General features: G+C 37.3%; 1 protein-coding gene and 2 long non-coding RNA genes across 8 annotated transcripts in view; 2 read left to right on the top strand and 1 right to left on the bottom strand.

Annotated features, from left to right (window-relative positions):
* The window catches only part of LOC126821131 (kelch domain-containing protein 3), a 39,825-nt gene extending 28,253 nt beyond the window's left edge, over nt 1-11,572 (bottom strand). For 3 of the 6 annotated variants that reach the window (XM_056101152.1, XM_050549468.2, XM_050549469.2), the window contains exon 1: nt 1,128-1,273. The gene's annotated coding sequence lies outside the window, so the exon portion shown is untranslated. Of the gene's footprint in view, nt 1-1,096; nt 1,274-11,123 lie in introns of those variants that run through there. The other 3 variants (XM_050549465.2, XM_050549466.2, XM_056101153.1) reach the window with 3 other exon arrangements.
* LOC126821133 (uncharacterized) lies at nt 10,859-17,750 on the top strand. The gene is made up of 3 exons (XR_007680261.1): nt 10,859-10,902; nt 16,799-16,917; nt 17,558-17,750. It is a non-coding gene; the product is annotated as an uncharacterized LOC126821133 (long non-coding RNA).
* Nucleotides 17,751-19,098: 1,348 nt separating this feature from the next.
* On the top strand, nt 19,099-24,507 carry LOC126821617 (uncharacterized). The gene is made up of 5 exons (XR_007680429.2): nt 19,099-19,255; nt 20,675-20,853; nt 22,150-22,248; nt 22,676-22,807; nt 24,013-24,507. It is a non-coding gene; the product is annotated as an uncharacterized LOC126821617 (long non-coding RNA).
* The last annotated feature ends 259 nt before the right edge of the window (nt 24,508-24,766 follow it).

Genomic DNA, 24,766 nt, shown 5'->3' with positions numbered 1-24,766 from the left:
CAAGTTTCATCAAAATTGTATCAAAACTGTGACCTCTACAGGATCCAAAATCTTGATATACAAGATGTTTACACTATTTGCGTACGAGGGCGACCATTTTGTCCGGCAGATTTGATCTGATTTTCACAAAACTTGAACTCAACCGACATTATGGTGTAACAGTGATACATACGAACGTTTTTTAAATCGGATAATAATTGTGAGCTCTATAATCAACTCATATTTTTTACTTGAACCGAATAGTAGAAGCCTATAGTGGCTATATGTAAGCCTACTGAGTCTCCCCAACCCTCTGTCAAGAGAGAGAGGGAAAAGGGTCATTTCGGAACTATAATGCATATTTCAATTTATTTCAATAATTTGTTTGCTCATAGGGCCTTTAGCAGTTGGAGGAAAATGGAGGACCCGGTGAAAATCCAGGAGGTTGGACAGGTGACCCTAGGCCCACTCCTTATCACGTTCAAGAGGTCGGGAAACAAAACCACGACACTCGCAACTCAATGACAGACCTTATTATTTCACATGCACGCATTAAACCACTAGACCCCCCCACCCACTCCCTCAGTCAAATTAGCCATAGCAACTTAAATTATATTATATATATAATTATATAGATCTAATAAATAAATATAGAAGCTTTTTGGATTAATATTTACTATTTGTATTTTAATACATTGACATTCCATGTGTCCCCTGGACCCTGACATATTTGGCGCTATTGCACTTTCGCACCTCTACCACCTCTACCAGTTCCCGTTGTCGTAGAGACTTGAAATTTTCAGGGGATGTTAAGGGTGACTAGCAATGACCACATATTATTTATAACACTTAACACATCTATGCTGATGCCTACTAATATTTCTGAAATTTATTTATTTTTAGATAATCCTAAATCATTTACATTAATTCATTAATAATGATTAACATTCAATTCTTCTATTACAGTATTAGTTCTAGTTGCTATTTCCATGAAGTAAAAGACTAGGCCTAAACCTAATCCAAATCCAATCCAATCTATACATCTCATCAAAATGTACTAGTCTAGTGACATTGACACTTAAATGATGGACGTAAAAAATGAATTAGCAGGAAATACATTAAGGTTCACAATCTGAATAATAACACACAAAATTTATGTCTGTTATTGACAAACTTTCTTCTATGTTATCAGTATTAGCCATTCCAAACACACAAAACAAAAATGAAAACAGATAATACACGATTATTTAGTCTTTTTGATATTGAGACTATTAATTTTGATGCTATATCGTATCTAGCGAAATACCAAAAAGGGGAGGAGCTACCAATAGCTAGTTGAGCAGAAATTCTAACCTATTTGTAGGCGGGAATTAAAAAGCATAACCACGCCTTGACCACACTGATTCGCAGTGAATATTTGCTTGGCCGATTATACGAGACTCGTAATTCTCTGTGAAACAGATTGCGCCTTGACATGATCGGTGAAGGTCGCCGTCTCCACATGACAATGATCACAATACGTATCAGCGAAATGGCGATCCGATAGATGTTTAATTCGATTAGGAAACCGAGAAATTATATATATTAAAGCGACAGAAGTACACGCGACGACACAAATAATATATCACGAAAGATCAGGAATTTCAATGCATCAGTAGGAAGCGTCTTTTGATATCGATAAGTAGGCCTATAATTTATGTTTTGCCAAAATTACGCATTGTTCATTGGACGAGAAAGTTCATCGGATTTTTCCGACGTGGTTTCCCTTTGTCAGTGGTGGTGGAAGGAGGGTCTGACAAGGACAGCTGTCTAGTCTTTCGGAACGGACGGAAATCCTAGGTCCCGACTATACATTGGCGTGCACATTTAAAGGATCCCTTGGCAGTTGGAATTCGATATAATAGCCTAAGAGTATAGGCCATAGTGCCGCTGCTCGGGCAAAATTTCCCTCATTGCATACTGTAGGATGCCCATCTTCATTAGCCCAGTCTGAGAAGAACAGTAGGACGTTAAACCCTATTTCACTTCATTTTGCCAAATTACATTTTTCATTTGTCAAAATGTGATTTCCATTTAGTTGCAACTACCAAACTTGTAGTCCATTCCGTATTGTAAATCTGTCGGCTTTTCGGTCAGAAATCATGGAACAAACTATATTTTGGAGGTTTCGACATCTAGGCCTGGTAACAAATGTTGACATTTTTTTCTGAGTAGGTCTTCATAAGTAATATGCCATTGTATGGTATGCCGATACTTGAAGGGTGGACATAAGGCGTTTAAGCTAAAAGTCCAACTTATTTTTATTTTCACCTAATTTGTAATGTTATCAAGATGTCAACTGTGATTTGGCACTGTATTATTATCGACAGGGGTCATGGCTGATGGGACTAGGGAGTTGATAATGCTATGGGCTTGGCAAGTGAATAAATGTAACGATCTGCATTAAGCAAAATTAGCTTTAGTCTAAGTAACATAATGCATCTTTATAAATAAAGCATCATTTATTTGCATTTTAATTTTGTTCTATTTTGATTTTTTCATCAGGATGATGCTCTAATAGTCTATTGAAAAGTCTAATGCCAAAGTAGAAATTATGTAAATGGGTTTATTCTTTGACAAAAATTCAGCTTACATACTAAAAGTAATAAAGTGCCCATTGTTTGTTTCCGGTAATATGTAGCACCATGAGTCTTTCTGTCTGACGTGGAGAGCGTCTATGGGAATCCGGTCGCCACATCCTACGTAGAACCCATGCATCTTTTCTTACTACATATTTCTGTAGCCTTGTGATCGTCTAGAATTTGTCTCTAGCTGTCTTTACTTCTGCTTCACGTTGTGTATTTACTTCTTCCAGTTTCTTAAGACGTTTGTCTTACCAGGAATAATAATGCATAGTTCGCTTCTACATTTTATATAGCATATAACTGAATACAGGTATACAAGCATAGCACAAATTACAATACTATATAGCTAAAACCACTTCTCCACCCTATCCAGCCTATCGGCTGTCTAGGAACTCAGATGTACCCTCGATCTCTGGAATCTAATGCAAGTCTGACTTACAGGGTTCCCCGGTTTCTTTTAAAGGTAAGTGAATATCATGCACAATAACGCGTGATCATGGCCCTGAACTTGTGTAATTAACAAAATGATTGGTTACTTTAAATCAAATGATGCAATTAGAATAATTCCACTCACGTGTAATTCGGTGGTAAATGAGTGACATATGTTTTCGATAAATCGCTCTTTTTTATGTGTCAACTATCAATTACAGACTAAGTTGATTTAAGTATTTTAAGTACATATCACATATTATGCGAATATGTTATTTCTCGAGCAAAAATTCTACTAAAAGTATTACATTCGTCCCTTTCTTTAAGACTTTTTGCTCGGTATTGGGTAAAAGATCCCTTGAATCCTTTACAATAACCATACCAACATCTGTAGAATTATATAACTATTCATAAATGTAGCAGAAATCTAGAAAATCAACATATATAATTATCACCTCCCCGCCTTCTAAGATTTATGCTAAATGAACAGGTAGGAGACTCTTAAAACGTCTATGTGCTAAACCCTATAATTATTCATGCAACAGGCAAATATCAATGATACTATACTATATAACAAAACTGAAAACACAAACACACATAATCAAAAATCAAAAGTTGCATGAAAAAGTTCTCCAAAAGGTTCAACACTGTAAAATCCTATGAAAATTCACTAAGCCCAAACACAGAAAACACAAATTGTCTTTTTTAAATCTTCAAGTGTCCTAATTTCAAAACACTATAACACATCACGTAATGTTTATAAAGTTCAGGTTTCACTTCAAATTCTGTCTCAGGAAATCTCAATTTAGTAAACTGATAAACCATTTCTTCTTCTTGGATTTGTATTGGTCTGTTTCAGCTACCATAGTATCAAGTTGAAACTTTCTTTTTTCCTTCTAAGTATGGGTTGTACAATTTTATCCGTCAATCAAACCTGTCATTGCCATCAGACCAAGAACTAACTATTCCTAAATTATTAAAACTTTATTTTCATATTAATCTAACATTATTATTTCGAAAAATTATTTGTAAATCTTACTCTTAATTAAAATTAACTTTATTTAAGTATTAATAAACTTTGATGTGTCCCTTTAACTATAAAACTTCAAACTAAGTTTGACCTCTTGACCTAACTCGATCAGTAATGGACAATTTTAGAATTACGTTTATGTTTTTTAATTTCCGTTTCTGTTTTAGAATTCATACATTGTTATTTTATATTTCACCGTCAGTAATGTGACCTTTTTGACCTAATCATTATAATCCACCATTTTGTATGTTAGTCAAAAACCAATACATGAAACAAGCCCATGGTTACTTATTCCACATTAGTATCACCTAACACGTTATTTAGAATAGAACTGTCAATCAAATATGGCCAGTACGTATATGAATGACATTCCATTTCATCCTACAGTTCCTATTCCATTATTAGTATTACATGTATATAAACATTATTTAGAATCATGTTCAAAGCAAGTGACGTGCACTTCACTCCCTCGGAACACCAGTCTATATTCTATAAACAAAACAATTAGAACATACCTAACTATATCCTATATATTATATTAATGCAATCCGTGACTTTTACACACGTCAAATTTAACACAGTGTTAGAACATATTGTTTATAATAATTCGACCTCATGTCAAATTACACATTCTAATCCTTGCGTACATGTCGACAGCTTAAAGCAATTAGCAGTATATATTAAACGTTAATATTACGTTTCTAAGCAAAAATTTAATTACATAAAATTATATACGGACAAAATCTACCGTATACTCCACTTTTCTAAAAAAAAGTGTTGTATTCTTAACTCTAACCTCCTATAAAACTCGTATTAATGACTTTGTGATAATCTCACAATTTAACGAGCCGTTAATTTTAGTTTTTTCCCAGGAAAACTATAACCAACATCCCTAGATGAACCATATGGGATTTTTTACATAACCCAACTTTTTAATCAAAAGTTAAATTACAACAACTCTAAGGCCTGGACTAAGGACCTCAAAATTATATAGCTGAACACACATATACGAAACAACACAAAAACACAAATTAACGAATCACAGTAGAAACCACGGCCAACTAGGAAACTAGAGTTAATCACTCACAAATTTCATCCTTAGCTCTGCCTTCTTTCTCACTGCGATCCGGAGACAACATTAGTTCCTTATTTTATTCCCTATTCCGTTTCCTTATTATTCCTTAGTTATATCAAAACATTTATTTTTTTAAACCTACTCCCTAAAGACCCTCACTTTAACTTTAATTTTACTCTAATTTACTACAGGTCATGTTAACCCGGCAATATACATACCTAACTCATGAAATTATATTGTTTAATAAACCTATCAATCTAAACTTATGAATGACTCTAATTTATTCTCTATACAGTTAAATTTTAAATACTTAGATTCTAATCAGATTTTAACTTTAAATTAATATTATTTGGTCTTTAAACAAATTTAACACATTTAATTTACCAAACAAAATGTATTTACCCAATTTTTCGAATATCTTCACCAGAATTGTTCTGTTGCTGGATTGTACAGGTTTTCTTCGTAACGTCTTCAAATATGTATTCTTCTTCTAAAGTGACTTCTTACCCCAAAGGTCGAAACTCCGTTACGGCACCAAATAGAATATGTAAGACTATGCAGTGCTATGCAGTCACTGGTTAGATGTGGAAAATATTACGGGAGAACTCCCCACATCCAACGTGTGATGCATACTCTCTTTTCTTCTAATCTTCTTCCAAATTTTCTGCTTACCCTAAAGGTCGAAACTGTCACGGCAACCAAATAGAATATGTATTCTTCTTCCAGGTTACTCGATCTCGTAGTCACGTGCACCAAATAGAATATGTAGCACCATGAGTCTTTCTGTCTGACGTGGAGAGCGTCTATGGGAAACCGGTCGCCACATCCTACGTAGAACCCATGCATCTTTTCTTACTACATATTTCTGTAGCCTTGTGATCGTCTAGAATTTGTCTCTAGCTGTCTTTACTTCTGCTTCACGTTGTGTATTTACTTCTTCCAGTTTCTTAAGACCTTTGTCTTACCAGGAATAATAATGCATAGTTCGCTTCTACATTTTATATAGCATATAACTGAATACAGGTATACAAGCATAGCACAAATTACAATACTATATAGCTAAAACCACTTCTCCACCCTATCCAGCCTCTCGGCTGTCTAGGAACTCAGATGTACCCTCGATCTCTGGAATCTAATGCAAGTCTGACTTACAGGGTTCCCCGGTTTCTTTTAAAGGTAAGTGAATATCATGCACAATAACGCGTGATCATGGCCCTGAACTTGTGTAATTAACAAAATGATTGGTTACTTTAAATCAAATGATGCAATTAGAATAATTCCACTCACGTGTAATTCGGTGGTAAATGAGTGACATATGTTTTCGATAAATCGCTCTTTTTTATGTGTCAACTATCAATTACAGACTAAGTTGATTTAAGTATTTTAAGTACATATCACATATTATGCGAATATGTTATTTCTCGAGCAAAAATTCTACTAAAAGTATTACATTTGACCAAGAAAATTCATCTCGGTTTTCCGGCGTGGTTTCCCCTTGTCATTGAGTAGTGCAAAACATAGGGCCTGGCAAGGTCAGCTGCCTAGTCGTTCGGATAGAAAGAATAACCGAGGTGGCGTGCACGTAAAAGTTCCCTTGTAGTCCGGTGGCTGAAGGGGGGGGGGGGGCGATCGCCACCCGAGCTGTGAATTTATGAGACCAAGTTTTTCTAGACCAGTTTTTTGCGTAGATTCCGAATCTAGGTGGTGATCAGGCGTTTGAGGGATATGGGGGGTCCTATGTCTACAATTGCGGGAAAATGTGATTATGTTGACATAAATGTTGATGATGTTATATATAATAATAATAAAATAATAATAATAATAATAATATTTATATAGCGCTGTAACACCACACCTCAGTATGCTCGAAGCGCATTAAAAAGTTATCTCACTACGAGTTATATATAGCGTCTAAATAAGTAAGTTTTTATTCTTGATTTGAATATATCTAGTGATGAGGAACTTATGATATCTTCGGGTAGTTCATTCCACAAAGCAGCTGATGTATAACCAAACGATCGCGCACCAAATGTTTTTAAATTGATGTCAGGTTTATATAAACGTGATTGCTTTGAAGATCTTAGCATTCTGTTCGGCACATATTGTACTGTGAGATCTTGAATGTAATCTGGAGAGGTTTTGTGGACTGATTGGTAGGTGAGCGACAGAATTTTATAATCAATCCTTTCACGAAGTTGTAGCCAATGCAACGATTTCAATACTGGAGTAATGTGTTCTCGCGGTTTAGTTCTGGTCACAATTCTGGCTGCTCTGTTCTGTAATTTTTGTAATTTGGATAACTGCTCCAATGACACACCAGTTAGTAAGCTGTTGCAGTAATCTAATCGTGACATTACCAAAGATCTGATTAAAATTGCTGCGGATTCATTTGTCAGAAAATGACGAATTGCACCTATGTTTCTCAAGTGAAAATTGCAGATTGAGCATAAATAACTAATGTGTTTCTCCATAGTTAGTCCAGAATCCAGGAAGACACCAAGATTCTTAAAACATATATTTCTAGGATTGTACATCTCTAAATAAGTGTATATGATGCCCCTGGACAACTGTTTTGATTTGTGGCGAGGTGGGATGGGTGGTTGCAGGTGTGCTTGTGTGGAAAGGGGGGGGGGGGAATTGGCGGGAAATGAATTCACGTTGATTTAAATGATGATGTTCTTAGAACTTGATGAAACATCTCTACAAATATGTGTATAAGATTCCGACTGTGTGTGTGTGTGTGGGGGGGGGGGGCGCCGGGATGAGTGCTCATGGGGGGGGGGGGCAACATGCATTTTTGTGGACAGAAATCATTTGGTTCAATATTGACCTTAAAAGTGTTTCTCATTAGCATTTCGTTCAGTACCTATATTTGGTCATTCAAAGTATTAAATTATGATGGAACTTTTCAAGAGGTCTGGAAATGTAAATAAAAAAACACAGTAAATCAGAGAGACATGTTTAGATATTAGTTTATTCTTAGTCTTCATCAGAATATTCAAAATCAAAAGTTCATTATATGAGCGAGATAAATATCTTCTTGGTTGCTTACCAACAGCTCTCATATGTCCTTTGGAAATGCTTCAGATACCAGTTCACATTGTAAATCTTCATTCCAGCCATTTGAAATTTTTACCCAGAAAATCTTTCTTCTAGCGTCCTCTACTGATGTAAGTCGCCTTCCGCAATATTTTCTACCTTTGTCCGTCTCATTATCGATCAAAATGTGTATTTTGGGATCATCGTTTGCGAGGAGAACGATTTGGATGTCTATTTCGCCCGAGCAAGAACACAAAATACAATTTGTTTCAGCGCCTCCATTAATATGCAATGCGAAGAGGAGTAAGTTCTTGGATATTCTCGACACTTTCAATACTAATCTTGATATAAGTGTCTAGGAATATCTATAAGGCCTTCATGCTTTCAGTGGTAATGACCATCTGTTTTTCTTTTACAAGATAATTCCAACTTTTTAACAATTTTTGAAGAGCTGGGACAGGCAAATGATGTTTCTGATGACGTAATTACTGGAATAGAAATAATAATTTGTGCCATGTATGATGAAAGGCGACTTACATCAGTATGCGCCGACCATTCATAGACTACATAAGATAAACTACTTTTAAAAGCCAAACCTGTTTAATTTGTCTCTTATGGTTGGGGCTCTTTGAGTTATCAACTGCCTGTTTTATGGAATAATCTTCCATTTAGTATAAGGCCGTGTACATCTACATCTCTATATTCTTTTAATAAACAACTTAACACGTTTATTTTAACTTGCTTTAACTGACACCGCATACAACTGATAATATATGTCCATAATTTTGTTGGTTGGTTTGTTTTGTTGTAGGATTTTTTTTTTTTTTTTTTTTTTTTTTTGTGTTTTTTTATATGGTTACATTGTCACTTAGTAAAGTGCCACTGAACACGGTATATGAAAGGGTGCACTATAAATATGCTGTAATAATATATGCTGTAATGGTAATAAATATGCTGTTATAGTAATCTATAGAAAAATCTTATTGAAGGGTGGGATGGGGCAATCTATAGAGAATTATGGTGTGGGCACCAATCACATTATGTAAGATTTAGATAAAGAACTAGCCATTCTTGCTATAATAGTTCTAAAGAAGATGATGTAAAATGAATAATTTGAAAATTTCATTCAAATTATTCTATTGCAAGCGAAGATATTAGCCTTTGAAGGCTTGACAGACGTGTGCAATAATTTCAACCACCGTACTGGATGATCGAAGCTAAGTCTCGGTCCTCCATATAATTTGATTAAATCAAAGTATCGCTGAACCATTCTAATCTATTTAATATCGGAGAAATCTAATGCCATCGAGAGTTGATTAAGGCTTGGATCAGTTAATTAATGTCTAATTATTACTTTAGAAAACATTTCAGGCCTAAAGAAAGACCTGCAATAGGCAGATTTAGCTCTTGCAAAATGCATGTTTTAAGAAAGATCTTGCTGTGAAAGCCAAACTGAAAAAAAGCATTCTCAAACTTAAGTTAAGAATTTACTCCAAATTGTTCGCCTTATTTTAACTAAAATATAGCCCTTTATAAAACCTTTGCTGTTTTAATGTATCAAATACATGAATAAGAAACTGTGTAAAGTTTTGTGTTTCTGGATCAAAGAATTTCTTATAAACAGTAGGCCCTAATTGTAAGTTGAGTAAATTTTTAAGTCTGGGAATTTTTTTTTTTTAAACAATATTTTTATTCAGGTTGTCTGAATGGGATTGGGGAACAGGCTCTGCCTATGTAAAACCCCTCTCCCTAAATAATTTGTATGTATCATTAATACAAAAATGTGTGTATATACATAGTTATAATGGCAAACACATACCTATTATATAAGCAAAATAAAATATAATGGGTGAAAATGTACAGTATATATAGTAATTAATAATTATACATATACAACCATAGTAAGAATTTTTAATAATAGGCAACATTAGAGAGACTAACCAAAATTATACATAAAATAGACGATAAAATATTAATTGATCGAGTTTAAAATCTGTTTGACATATCTATAAACTTATGTCTGAGAATGCTTTGTGAACTCGGGGTCCGATGTGATGGATAATCTAAAGAAAACTCCTGTTGTGGGGGCTAATCCGAATAAGAAGTCTGCTGTGAGGGGCAATTTATATAAAATCATTGGGACCATAGAAATACTAATATTATTATAACAATTTAAATAGACCGGACCATGCAATCTTTACAAAATCGTCCTGTGTGCGCTAATTTACAGAAAAATCCCGCTGGAGATTAATCTAGGCAAAATCCCTGCCGTGAGGAATAACCTAAAAAAATCATTGGGACCAATGAAGAAAATCCTGCCGTGACACGAATCTAAATAAAAATCGTGTCTTGGGGCCAATCTAAATATAAAAAAAAATATGCTGTGAGAGCCAATCTACGATATAAATATGATGGGGTGGGGGCGGGGGTATATATAGAAAAATTAAAACATTGAATGTTTATTTCTTTCTTTCGTCACTTTTTGTGTATGTGGGGGGGGGGGGGAAGAATTAATGGCGTTATGGGTGAAAAACGATTGTCAAAGTTAGCGATATAAATAAGGTTATATTAGTTTATTGTTCTACTTTAAACCCATGGCCTGGAATAGCAGGTAAACGGGTTTTAACATTTATCTAGTAGACAATGTGGTCTGCCTCCAGTTGTTCAAATTATTTCCCTTGATATTTCCAAGGTGAAGGCTGACAGCTGTCAATCATTCTGCTCTGGTATGTTTTATGCCAATCTGTTTCACAGAGAATTACGAGTCTCGTATAATACCTCTGTCATAGATGACTGCCTTAACACGTGCTGTCACAGCACGCGGTGTGAATCATTGGCTGAATGACGCGTGCATTGTTTACATAAGCCATAACTGCTTCGGAGAGAATGCTGCATTTTAGTCATTTTAATACCCATTTACACTAAATAGGAAATAATTTTTACCTACCTGTTTTAGAATTTAATTTGTCGCAGGAAAAAGATAAATATTTCTAGCTCATTAAGCCGCATCAATGTCATCCTTATCAGTGATTGTCGCGGCCAAGCAAATATTCACTGCGGATCAGTGTGGTATTATGCCTGTCACTCTGTCGTGTCTACGAAAGAGTGTTCACCATTAAGAGCTATTGAATAGTGTGGAGAACGCTAGATCGGACACGGTCCTGCGCATATGACGTCAGATGTGGATTGTGCGTTAGGGTTAGGTTTGACCCAGGGTTAGGGCTAGGGTGAGCGCTAGTCCTGGTTATATTTCAAGACTGACAAAATCTGCAGGTTCTAACCTTACCCTAACCCCACAATCCACATAATATGACGCCCAGGCCCGTAGCCAGTGGGGGCAAGCCGGGGGGGAATGCCCCCCATAACATTTTTTTGCCCTCCCCCACCCCTAAAAAAATTTTGCCGACCATAGCTCTAAAATACCTACTGTAGACTGTGCCCCCCCCCCCCCTTAATAACTTCACTGCCTCTACGCAGTCAGCAAGCTGGCTACGGGCCTGATGACGTCATGTGTGCAAAAATGTGGAGGACCGTCTCCGATCTACCGTTCTCTTACTGATCAGTGAGTATACCCAATGACGTTCAAGACCTGGCGCATGTCCAGTCTTGACAGCATCCGAGTCATAACATCCGGTTCAGGCAGAAGGCGGGAAATGTGATAAGAGTGTAATACGTAACAGTAATTATTTATGTAGCCTGCAGATTCTCAATCTGTTCAGTATGGTGGCTGATTGGTATCATGTCGTGGTGTCGCCCTTCATAAGGCGACATCACGACATTTTTAACCCGACACTACATTTTCACCCGACACCACAACATGCATTAAAAATGTCGCAATGTCGCATAAAAATGTCGTATTGTCGCGTAAAAATGTCGAGTTGTCGTGGTGTCGGGTTGTCGACCACACTGATCAGTGAATATTCGCTAGACCGCTTCAATAACTGATAAGGATGACATCAATGCGACTCGTCGAGGTGTATATATTGACGATATATACACCTGATCTATGATGCGACTTAATGAGTCTCAAATAATAACTTTTTTCCACCGACAAATTAAATTCTTAAACATTTTTTTGATGTATTAGAAAAGTAAATAAACACGTTTGACGTATTTGTAGGTAAAAATTATTTCCTATTTAGTGTGTAAATAGGTATTAAAGGGACAATAACACTCTTGCTGGCTTGACAGCTCCAGAAAATAAAAAATAGCCTTATTCTAAGTACTAGATGTGTTAGTGTCCTACCTGTTGTGTAATTTATCCAGTAAATCCTATTTTACTTGTCCAGAGGGTTCAAAAATATTTTTAAATCCAAGTCACATTTGAAAAGCTTTACGTCGGGCTTTTCAAATCATTTAGTTGAATTTTTCCAATTTTTTAAATTAGGTGTGTTAAGATGAAATTTGTATCATCAATTAATTGGAATATTGTAAAATAGTACAATTTGTTGACCAGAATAAAGATTGGGACATATTTTTCAGTTACAACAAGAGTGGTATTGAGCCTTTAAAATGACTAAAAGGCAGCATTCTGCCCGAAGCAGTAATGTCTTACGTAAACAATGCACGCGCCATTCAGCCAATGATTGACGCCGCGTGCTGTGACGGCACGTGTTAAAGGCAGTCGTCTTTTACAGAGATGTAAGAGAAGACGTCGTAATTCTCTGTGAAACAGATTGGTTGTCGACTTTATTTATCAATGTTGAAGTGGCCACGAGATCAAGTCAGCACTCATTATCTCCTCATTCTTCACTTAGAATACTTACCCTTAACTAACTGCGAATCAAGCTAGCCCAGTGGCCCTCACTACCAAATTACCAAGGGCGTGGATTTGTCATAAGTTTTTATTTTTTTTATGGGGGGGGGGGGGGGGGGTAGGGGGGCGAACGAACTCTGGAACCTGGAACATTTCATTACCAAACGAAATAAATAATTACAAACAGTTTACTGTACCAGTGTTATTTCGATGAAGACTGTAATTAGGGGTAATATGATGACAATATGGAAAAATTGACTACCTACATGAAAGCTGCATAAATATTAATTGTTCATGAATCGTCCAAAGACGCTCGTTCTACGACCAGGACTGTTCTCTTTGTCATTATGCACCGCACACGCCATCAAGTGGTTCAGTCGGTTTTGCGTCACGGAGTTGCGCAGCCAAGTTTTGATACAGCGCAGAGTGCTGAAGGATCGCTCGGCTGAGCAGGAACTAGCAGGGTTCAGCAGTGTTACATGAGAAGAGCTTCGACAGAAGGGAATATCTGCCTCACTTCAGGTGATATAATGAGGAACGCTTCGTGCACTTGGCCGAAAACTGGCGCTTGAAGAATGGCAATTCTTGTTCTAAGTCCCGATTCAGTTCCAGATACGTAGAAACAAGCTCACCATCATGGGGATATAAACCTGAAAATCTGTCCTGGCGATCAAAATCATGAGGGGGGTGGGTGACAAAGACCTATTCGCCGCCCCCCCCCCTAAATCCACGCCCATGCAAATTACGGGTCTTAATACGAAATTCCCGATATCATGTTACACGTCACTGAAAAGCACGTTCACTGCTCTATTCAAATATATAAATAATTTTCTGGCACATTTATATTTAATTGCCTTGAGAGGTGATCAAAGACGAATGGTACAAAAATCTATTAAATGATGGGGGTAGGAGTATTCAAAGTAAATATACGGGTCTTAATACGAAATTCCAGATATATCACTGAAAAGCACTTTCAATTCTCTTTTCAAATATATAAATAATATTCTGACACATTTATATTTACTTACCTTGATAGATGATCAAAGTTGAGTGAAACAAAACTCTACTGAATGATGGAGTTAGGGTATTCAAAGTAAAATACGGGTCTTAATACGAAATTCCAGATATTATGTTACATATCACTGAAAAACACGTTCACTGGGGTTTTTTTTTCAAATATATAAATAATTTTCTGGCACATTTATATTTACTTGCACTGAAAAGTGAAAAGAGGGGGCGGGGGTATTTGAAATAAAAATGCGCGGCTTAATCCAAAATTCCGTATGTCTATACTGAACAGGGTCGTATGTAGGATTTTAAAAGTGGGGGTGCAGCAGGGTGGTGGGGGCACCAATATAATGCCCGAGTTACTGAGCGCGGAGCGGTGACCGGCAAACGCGTTTTCCACCCACTTCGAGCTGCAATCAAAGTCGCTCCCGTGTGTCAATTTCGGCGGCGCTATTTCTCATTTTGATGTTAAACACACCAAAATGAGAAACGTCTTGTCCGCTGAACTAGAACTAGTCCGAAATACCAATAAGGTCTTGTGGATAGGGTGACCAGAACGAGAATCTCTAATAATGTCATTTGGTGGCGGCGCCCCCAAAGACCGATAACGCCCTATCAAATGTGAATAAGGGCGACCAAAACGAACCCTCTTATGTCATGTGGTGGGTCAGGCGCTGACCCAGAAAGAGGTGATAGGAGGGGCACTTCGCCTATGGGGGCGGCACCCATGTCTGGGATCCTCCCTCAGAAAAGTTTGAAAAATAAAGCTGCAGGAAACACGTTTTTCGGCCACTCTGGTGATATCTAAGAGTCAATTTTGTATTTTATATGGTCGATTTTTTTTCAGGGGCGGCAGATTTTTTGGGAGAGGCATTTGCTCTGGGTGCCTGGCTCCTTGGATCCGCACCTGTGGTGGCGCCCCATAGCCTTCACATAAGTTTGGATCAGGACAAACGAATCAGGTACCCATTGGTGTGTGGGCGCCATTAAAACCGACCGATTCATCAGTGCCTTAAGAGCATCACCGTGTGATCATAATCAAGTGTATTATTTTATAATTGAAAGGTTGTCAATTTTTTTTGAGGGGGGCGCCATTTCTCGGGGTGCCTTATTTTTCTGGGGGTGCAATGTACCCCCTGCACCCCCGCTAGATACGGCCCTGGATGTGCTAGTCATGGTGATTCCTCCTCACAACATAACAGACCCACGCCCGAATCTGTCATGCTGTCTGACGTTAACGTTAGCATGACGCTCATTTATACGCCTCCAAACGCGAGCACGCCTATCGGTGAAATCCAGAGTAAATCTGGACTCATCTGTGAACATTACACGCGCCCACGACGATTACTCCAATTTCTATACTGCCTACACCATTGACTCCTGTTTGCCATGTGCTGGCGAGTTAATGGAGGTACAACACGCGGTCGTCGCGCATGCAAATGGGCTGCATGTAGCCGATTTCTAATTGTTTGGGGTGTAACTCGAATTCCTGTAACTTGGTACAAGTTTACAGAAAGTTGATTGGCCGTTTGTCCTCGATTTCGCAGGACCTGTGTACGAATGTATCGATCCTGGTCTAGTGTAATAATGATCTGAACGAGGTCTATCATCAGCATTGTGTGTTTGTTGGTACCGGAAAGCAAACATGGATAGGATAAACCAGCATGCGGCATTTTTCATCAACCCTTTCTTGAAGTGTCAAATTTGATAATGAACCCCTCCCACGTGTATGGCGCTATCGGCGTCCTCGCTGAAGGAATTCCCACCAGGCGTCGCTAGTAAAAACTCGGTTCCACGTGACCTTATCGATGATAAGAGACCCGTATCGAGATTAAATTCAATATTAACGACCAAAACTAACGTTTGTCAACACACCAGTTCGTAATGAATGTACAGGAAAACAATGCTGTATGGTAAACAATGAGGTCACGTGGGACCGCCTCACCTATAAATTATGCCCCTTTACCTCTAGCGAGGACGCCCATTGCGTGTCGCACGTGCAGCTCAGTGGTACTGTTGGGGCGATAAGATATTCATCTGTGAACATCCTCTCAAAGCATGATTATCATATCACAACCTGCATAGGTATTTGCATTTCAATATCCCCTACTTTTTTTGAAGAGTATATAATGTTTATGCGACATACTGTATACTTGTATGTTTACCTTATGCGTGGGATCGTCCTTAACCAGAAGGGTTGGCGCGTGCGCGTTGTATCATAAGGTCTGCCATTGAGTCAACTGGCGTGGTTTCGATTCCCCGGTTTTACGTGACAAGGAGTAGGAACGCCTGCCCAATCTCGTGGGTTTTCTCCGGGTCCCCCGGTTTCCCCTCCACTACTAAAGACTCCTACGCGCAAGCGAATTATTGAAATAAAATTGAACCACATGTTAGTCCCGAAATGACCTAGTTTGTGTCGAGCGGACGTTACCCCCCCCCCCCCTCTCTCTCCCCCTCTCTCGTCCTTAACCAGCAGCCATTTCCTGTATTATGCAAAGGGCATACAGCGGGATCTAGTGTGGGTCAAAATGTTAATAACAAAACCCAGTCTTTCATATTGAGTTCTTTTGTACAATTTGGAAAATGGCAGATCACTAACTATATTTCACGAATTAATGCCTAGTTCCCACTGGGGAAAAATCATCGGCGATATGGAAATAAAAAAAATTTCTCCCGATGGCTCCCGATGTTTTTGCCCAAAGAAACGGAGTAATCCCATGAGAAATAGGACTTATTTCTCCCACGTGACCACATATGATGTGTATGGTAGAAATCGGTTAACTGAGGACTTGATACACTCGCTGTCCAATAAACACTAGCCGCGGACTTGATACACAATCATATTTTTCCTTTTTCAGATCACACACACGAAAGATACACCTTAAACTTAACCGTAGAATACCGCCTAACGCGGAACTGGACGCTTGTTGACCTAAAAGAAAATCCAGTGCAGCTACAAGTATCTGCCGTAAAAATGGTGAATCATTTGTGTGTTTTGTATAAAGCTTTATACAATATTGTGTTTACTATTATACAGATTAAGCCGCATATATGAAATAGGCCACTGATTTTGATTTTTATTAAAAATTCAAATTCAAATTTATTAAATCTTCGTGTCGTTAAGAAATCATTATTATCCAGTTAGTAATTTATCTGGAAATCTTTTAACTACATGGTATTAGAACAAATTACACAAGGAAATACGCTACATCTTCCAACACTCATAACTTCGTTCAGAATGAAGTAACTTGATTGTATTTTTTTATATTTTCATTTTTCATTACCCTTTCTATACTATTATAGCAAGAACGGACAGCTCTTTATCCAAATATTACATAATGCATCATAAATGGGCTGTCGGGTTTTGCAAGTTTTTATGGTATGTTAACTGATACCAAATCTCACATAAAACGCTTCGAAAATTCACTTGTAAGTTGGCCGTTTTTTGTAGGTTCAACTTTATTAAAAGAAGACATAAAGAAAATGCTTTATCCTACTGAAAGGGTGGGTGTCGTGTTATTTGACATTTAAACCATTTAAACATCAGCTGCAAAAAAATATGATTAAAACACTGAAATGTTTGTTAGTCTGATAAATTTGTTTTTGTATCATTGCAGAAACGGAGAAAGTGATGTCATGGATAAATAAACAACTTATGGAATTGGAAATGCGAAAGATTTCGTTAGACTTTTCAAATTTTAATGTGTTTTGGGTACATTGAACTGATTCTTAGTGACCATTTACTATATTTGTATGAATTAAATACGAATGTATTTTATTTACAATATTTTAAGTTGGTAGAATAAAATACTTATATGGACTACCTCATTTAAAAAAAAAATACTCGATATTATTCAACTTTTAAACTGACACAATAATGATCATACAGGCTTAGAAATATAATATTTTGTTATTTGATTGTTCGGCTAACTATTTCGTTAGTTCATTTCACTGATATAGAGGTTGATACCTCAGGCATAAAGTTGTTGGCAAATGTGACATATTAGAATCGTGTAATCGTATTCGTTTTTAGTAACTATACCGATATTTTTCGCCTGCTTGGGGCAATGCCGAAAGAAATATCCGTAAAAATAAAGGAAAATGAAATTGTAATTTAATTTTAATAGAACCCGGGCTTGTGTGGAGTCATTTAACTCGTTGTGTAGGCTAGTCATTTGATTAATATCTATTTGCATTGATTCACTTTACTAGTCATTGTCGATTTGACTCACTGCAGTTAGTCGCGTTACTCATCTGTTGTGTCACATAACTCAGTAAAATAGTCAAAGAACACACTTTACCAGACGAGTCACTTGACTCATTTAACGAGTCGTTTTATGGATTTTTGGGTGACTCACAAAAATGAGTCTCTGGACTCATTATTTGAGTCCCATGTGCGTCCAAGTTAGTCAACGAAAAGTGAGTCGTTTTATGGATACTTACCCAAATGAATCAACTGACCCACTTTTTTCGCTCTGTGTAAAGACGAAGCCGGTTCGACCCCAGTGTTGCATACCAGAAAGTTCTGCGTGATATTCTAGCGTGGTGCAGGAGGGGGGCCCTAACTGCGTCAAATCTGAAAATCAAATGAACATAGTACACAGCAGTACCGGCATTGGTACACTGACGTAAATGGGGACTCCCATTGTTCAGTCTCTCCCGCATCATTCTGTATTCTAACTTTAAAGGGCCCCTAAAGCCCTGTGGCTCCGGCACAGGTGCGCTAAGTGCACCATGGGTAACCCGCCACTGCAAGATGTAACTCTACATATTTTAAAAGCAACAAAAATATGTACTGCTGAATAAAATACTATTCATATGGAAAGCTAAATATCAATTTTAATACAAATGACAAAAAAATGACAGTTTTTAATAGAATACCCATTCAACAAGCTTGAATGCATGAAAAGGCCGGACACATAAATGGGTTGCAAACAAGGACAGTGCAGCCGTCTATACATTTAGCCAATGAAATAGCAATGTACTTAAACCGAAGCCAATCAAATTCATGCAATAGAAATTGTTTTCGGGGCCAACAGAAGGAATACATCCGTTTTTCTAAAATCAACCAAAATACATTTTGAATTATTAAAATAAATCAACCAGTAGTATCCCGGATCTGATTGTGCTTATATTTTTTTCACGTTCACGGAACATCTTTGCATTACAATGCTTGGATAATTTCATTGGATGTTTTGATCAGATCCAAAATATATAAATATATACACTGTTGATCGTTTGCTTTATTCGATTCCAACTTTCCTGATCTTGGTAATTAAGATTCGAAGAATTTCAAGATGCTGCGTTTAATTTTGGTGAGTATAGTAATACTTTATTTTAATCAATGTGAATTTCGAAAGATAATTTGTAAAGTTTATCTGTAATACAATTTGGTATTATCGTTAAATTTTGTGAAAAGGGATGTTATATTATAACAGCTAACAATGGTTAAGCGCGACCTTTAAAGCACCTTAAAACTACGTTCCCAGAAAAGTATTTATCGGGTGGTTATTTCCAATAAAAGTATGGCAATTTTAGTGTATATCAGTAGAAATATCCAATCTTGCTAGAAAAATACTGGATTCCCTGAAAAACACTCATGGAGCGCATACAGGACAACAATATAAGGGTTTCCCTAATCGACAGCCCGACGATTAGGGGTGTCTGCACGGGTAACGTCGAAGGTTTCACTCGGAGATTGAGCGCTTGATGTACATTTTGATAAACTTTACGAAGAATTAGACGTACAACCCTTTCTGAGATAAAAATCACGGAAAAAGACGCGGGCAGTGGATAATCCGAAAATTTAATTAGGCTTCGATATTTGTAATAAACAGTCAGCGATTAAAGACAACATCGTCTTGTGTATGCAATGAATTCTCCTCAGACTTCGCTTGCGTTGCTAGGTACCGAGAGAGGTAGTCACGTGAAACTAACATGCCCTCTTTTGATCGATTATTTTCTAGCCAGGGTATTCCCCGACAATTGCAATGTTTTGAGAAGGGTTAGAAGCAAAATTATGATAAATTAATTAGTTTGAATATGTTTTTAGTCCAAATATATTATCAAATCACCCAGTTTGTACCCGGGAATGTATCTCTTGAATTATATCAACATTCGCCATATAAAAACGGGAACTTTATAACTAGGCTAATATTTTTCGTGGCTTGAAGATGTCAATTAATAAAATCATGACATGAGAGGCGGTGGTGTGGGGGTGGGGCATTCTGTTGAAAAGTACATTCTTTGTATTCTAACACCGTGACATTGGATACGGGAGCAATGGAAATTGCAATTTGCAAAACTGAAATACGTATATTTTGAACTGCTGATATTTTATGCAGTTTACTCCGAACATTGACGTAATATTGGCAACGTTATTCTTCCATGAAATATGACATAAAAGTAGACTGAATAAACAAAAAAGATAAAGTAGAAGTGTTGTGGAAGCATCGACTGCGAGAACGCGCAACATTAATTAATTTTAATTCGACACTGATGATTCCCATTCCTTTAGGCTGAGATTTCCTTCCTGCACTCCCTCAGCTCCGAACCACATAAATGAGACTATTTGATCCCTTTTTAGTTTCTGTACTCACAGGCCAAATCAGTAGGCAAAGCCGCGGATGCTACACGAGAAGTTTTTCAGTCATTTCACATTGACCCACTCCCAATTCATCGGGCGCCTTACGTCTATGAATAAAATGTCTAACTATATATAGCTATTGTTACAGGTAACCATGTTGGTTGCCATTACCGCTGCCCAGCGGGAATTGCCCCCAATTGCACCAACGTGCAGTTCTGTGGAGCCTCCTATAGATACCAATGGATTAAACTATGTTGAAAGCACGAAATCAGCAGCGCCGACATTGACAGATGCGATGGCTCAACGGCTTTTTACAGGTTCTTCCAGGTATGTAAAACTTAGCAAAACTATTGTATGTAGTAAACTCTGCCATGGTTGTTGGCTTTATAGTAACAAACCAAATTGATTGTTCCACAGCAAAAGTAATTGTCGAGTACAAATAATCCTAATGAAATGAAATGGGGGGGGGGGGGTATAACGTCCCACTTTTCTACGCCAATCGGGCAAATGGAGACGCATCCCAAACTTAGGCTACCTCTCTACAGTTAGCTCCGCCTGAGAATAGGCCCTAACCTAATTAACCGAGATTTTAATTTCTACATCGACGATTTTAGTCGAAAGCACCGAGTATGCCTTTAGGAATTTTTAGAAGCATTTATTTCTCTTCTATTTTCACATTGAATGAAATTTAATATGTTTATTTAGCCGTTGTGTGTATGAAAGATGTCATACGGATTAGAGCGGAAGCACGAAATAGGTCACTAATTATTCAATATGGCGGCGCCCATGAAAGATACGTTCATAGAAGCGACTTTGTTTGCGAAGACAAATTTAGGAGTAGCTAACCTTGTTTTGAAAGATAAACAGATTGAAACTCTAAAGGCAGTTTACAATGATAAAGACTGTATTGCAATATCACCCATTGGCATAATATATTATATATCGCTTTTACCGTAATAGCAGAAGTCGACATTTCGCTAACTTGACATTATTTGTTTACATAAACCAAGTGCTTCGGTTATAAAAGGTAGTATATAAACGTCATTAGCCGTAAAGTCCCGCCCAAAAATGATCACGTGAGCGTTTTAAATGTACGGCATTTAGCGCAGTAATGTATTCTCGAGGTATGAAGTAGATGCATCGCTGTGTGCAGTATGATGAAGACGAGAATACGTCATACGTTTGCTATAATGAAAATGTTGACACGATAGCGATACTATAGCCTACTCTTATTTCGATTTTCTACTGCCAAGGGTAAAGTGTGCACACTAATTTGTACATGGGCCTCGGTTTTTCGTCCTACTCGACCAGGCAGTGTTTCTTGTTACCCCCCCCCCCGCCTACACCCCACGTGACTATTCGCTTGGCCGATACACTCACTGATAGGGGTGACATCGGTGCGGCTTAATGATCCCCCAATATTAACATTTTTCCTTCTGCAAATTAAATTCTACACCATTTTTTTGCCAACAAGCCCATCTCAACTCGATTTAATATGGACTATTAAAGGATTTAGTTTGTGTGTAATAAGTACTTCATATTTGAATTTGTTACGAGTCTCAAGCATTTCTCTAAAACTGCTTTTAATTCACTTTTACGCCATGTTTTTACTTTTTTATTCAGTGAACGTGGAAAAAGAGCTGCAAGAACTTCAACTGAATTGGCCCGGACCGAATTGAAAGATGCCACTGGAAGTATAATACTTTCTCAACCCCGATTCACGTAAATATTACAACCAATTACATTTTATCATAAAATACATTAATGCCCTCTTGACGCCAATTTTATATTCAAATGATTTATAAACTTTTTGGGAGCATTTTCTAAACATTTGATTGCCAATGGAATAGAACAAATTACATCTGGAATTGTCCCCTTTTCCCTCAAATTTTAATACTTAAGTGATGAACATAAGGATTGGGAATGGGTTCCTTCATTTTTAACTGGTAACTTCTACATGCATACATGTCGAAAAGTTTACATGGATCAGCAAACTAAATCGGCATTACAATATCGAAAATTTCACTGTTTATTTTGCAAGCAACAACAAAACAATAAATACCGACGCATTTAGATTACTAATAAAGCATAGTTTATAAAATCTCAATAATGTATTAAATAATTTAAACCTTAAATATTCTATTTACAGTGTTAATCGTGCCACTGAACCACGATGTCTTTGTCCTCACCGAAATGAATTGTTGACAAGCTTCAAATACAATGGTGGATATTGCCATGTTCTATTCCCAGAGTTTCAGGGCAAATATTACACCCGGTGTCTGTAAGTATACTTTAACACATATCCTCGATGACGGCTTAAAGAAAACTAATTTATAAAGCTCCTTTTGAGAAATGTTACCTATACTTTAATTGACCAAAACACCCTCTTAAAAAGAATTTTTATACACCCACATTTTCATGTGGGCATATATTTTCGTCGTCTCTGTCCGTCCGAAAATCCGTCCACTTATATATTATTGACACTCTGCAGGTCACAATTTTTATCCGACTTTGACAGAACTTGAAATATAGGTTGATATCCCACATATCTCGGTTCCTTTCTATATTGGCATGTATCGAACTGCAATTTCAAGGATTATGGTCAGAGGCCTGCTGGGTAGGCAGACCAAACATAGGTCGGAAAAATGTTGGTTCTTTGGCACATGCTGTAATCGATTTGACGTTATGTCGTGACACTTGTTGAGGGATCTGAACAAGTTTGACAACAATCAAGAACTAACCGACCCGTGAGTAAAGAAAAACAAGTATCAAAAGGGCCTAGTATTCCTTAATAAGGATTCCTGCCTAGTTTTAGAGCGGGAGCCCCAGGGGATGGCGGCGGGCAACCTAGCTGAAAAGTGTACTTATTTTCTCCTATATGGTATCAATGCATGTATATCTGGTATCAACAGAATGTAAGTCTGTCGGGTTTATGATGGCGGGTGTGGCTGTGAGGGTTGTGATTCTGGGCGTGAATTCTTGGGCTAGATTAGCTCAAAAGTGTACCACATGGAAATCGCACAGCGGTGTACTGCACATTTTCGGGTATTACCAAAACACTGACAGCCATTTCTAGTGGTGTGTTTCCGCTTGTAGATGGGCATGGGGGCAAGGAACTACTTGTAATCGTCCGGATGGGACGAAAAAACCGCGGCCCCGTGCAGCGTTGGTGAGCACGTAAAATAACCCCTGACAGTTGGAATTTGATAAGAGTATACTTATAGCACATTGCGTAGTGTATGGCCGTTTTCATTAGCCTGGTCGGTGCAGAAACGTGTCATTGTTAAACATTCTTTCATGACGGATATTATAATATACTGATGTATGTTTGTAACATACTAAGTTTAGTTATTCGTTTAACCCTGATTCTGTGAGACAATCAATCCTCATTATTGTAAAGCTTAAAAAACGTTACAAATAGTAATGTGAATGGTGGGAACGACGGCTGACTTTTAGATCCCAAACGTTTTTATTCTTCCTTTTCAGGTACAGGAATTGCTTAACTGGATGTGTGTCAACAACTAATGGTCGCCGCAACCTGTGTAGACCCAAAAAAAGCTATTCGACTGTCTCCGTTTGGTCTATCTGTCTTACACCAATATTCCATATCAAGAAAATTACACTTCGAGTTCCCACAGGTGGATGTGAATGTAAATCTTATCCACCAATATGCCAGTTTCTTAGTCCATTTACTGTAAGAGTGTAAAAGGTTAAGAGACCACTTTTAACCATACAATCGGCAAAAATATTCTGACATTTCGACATTTTTTAAAATTTGCTCACAATGTTTAATATAAAGAAAAGCACGATCAATATCATTGTTAAATTCATACCGTACATTTAATCAATTCTTTTCTGTATACATGGACAAATAACTTACATTCATATTTTACTGATGTGCTATGTTTTGTTTAATATATTGTCATTGCTTTAGGTATATTTTTGATCACTTAGTGAAATATATTATGAAATGTCGATAAAGTGTTCCTTATTATTTTACCTGTCAACGCCGTTTTTCCAAATATTTATTGGAACTAAAAAACGTTGATTCTGGATAAAAAAACATAAGTAACTCTAACCAGCTTTCGGGAATAGTCGATGACCATTAAAACCAGAAAAAAATCTGAGATCCTGGGCATTTTTCTAATATTGCACAGCGATACCGTTAATTGAAATAGATTGAAGGATATGGCAACGCGGTTGATTGTTATTGATATCGGCTGAAAGATATCACTACTAG

This window comes from Patella vulgata, chromosome 5 (assembly GCF_932274485.2).
Source record: "Patella vulgata chromosome 5, xgPatVulg1.2, whole genome shotgun sequence".
NCBI lineage: Eukaryota > Metazoa > Mollusca > Gastropoda > Patellidae > Patella > Patella vulgata.
This window is presented reverse-complemented; position numbering and strand designations above follow the sequence as displayed.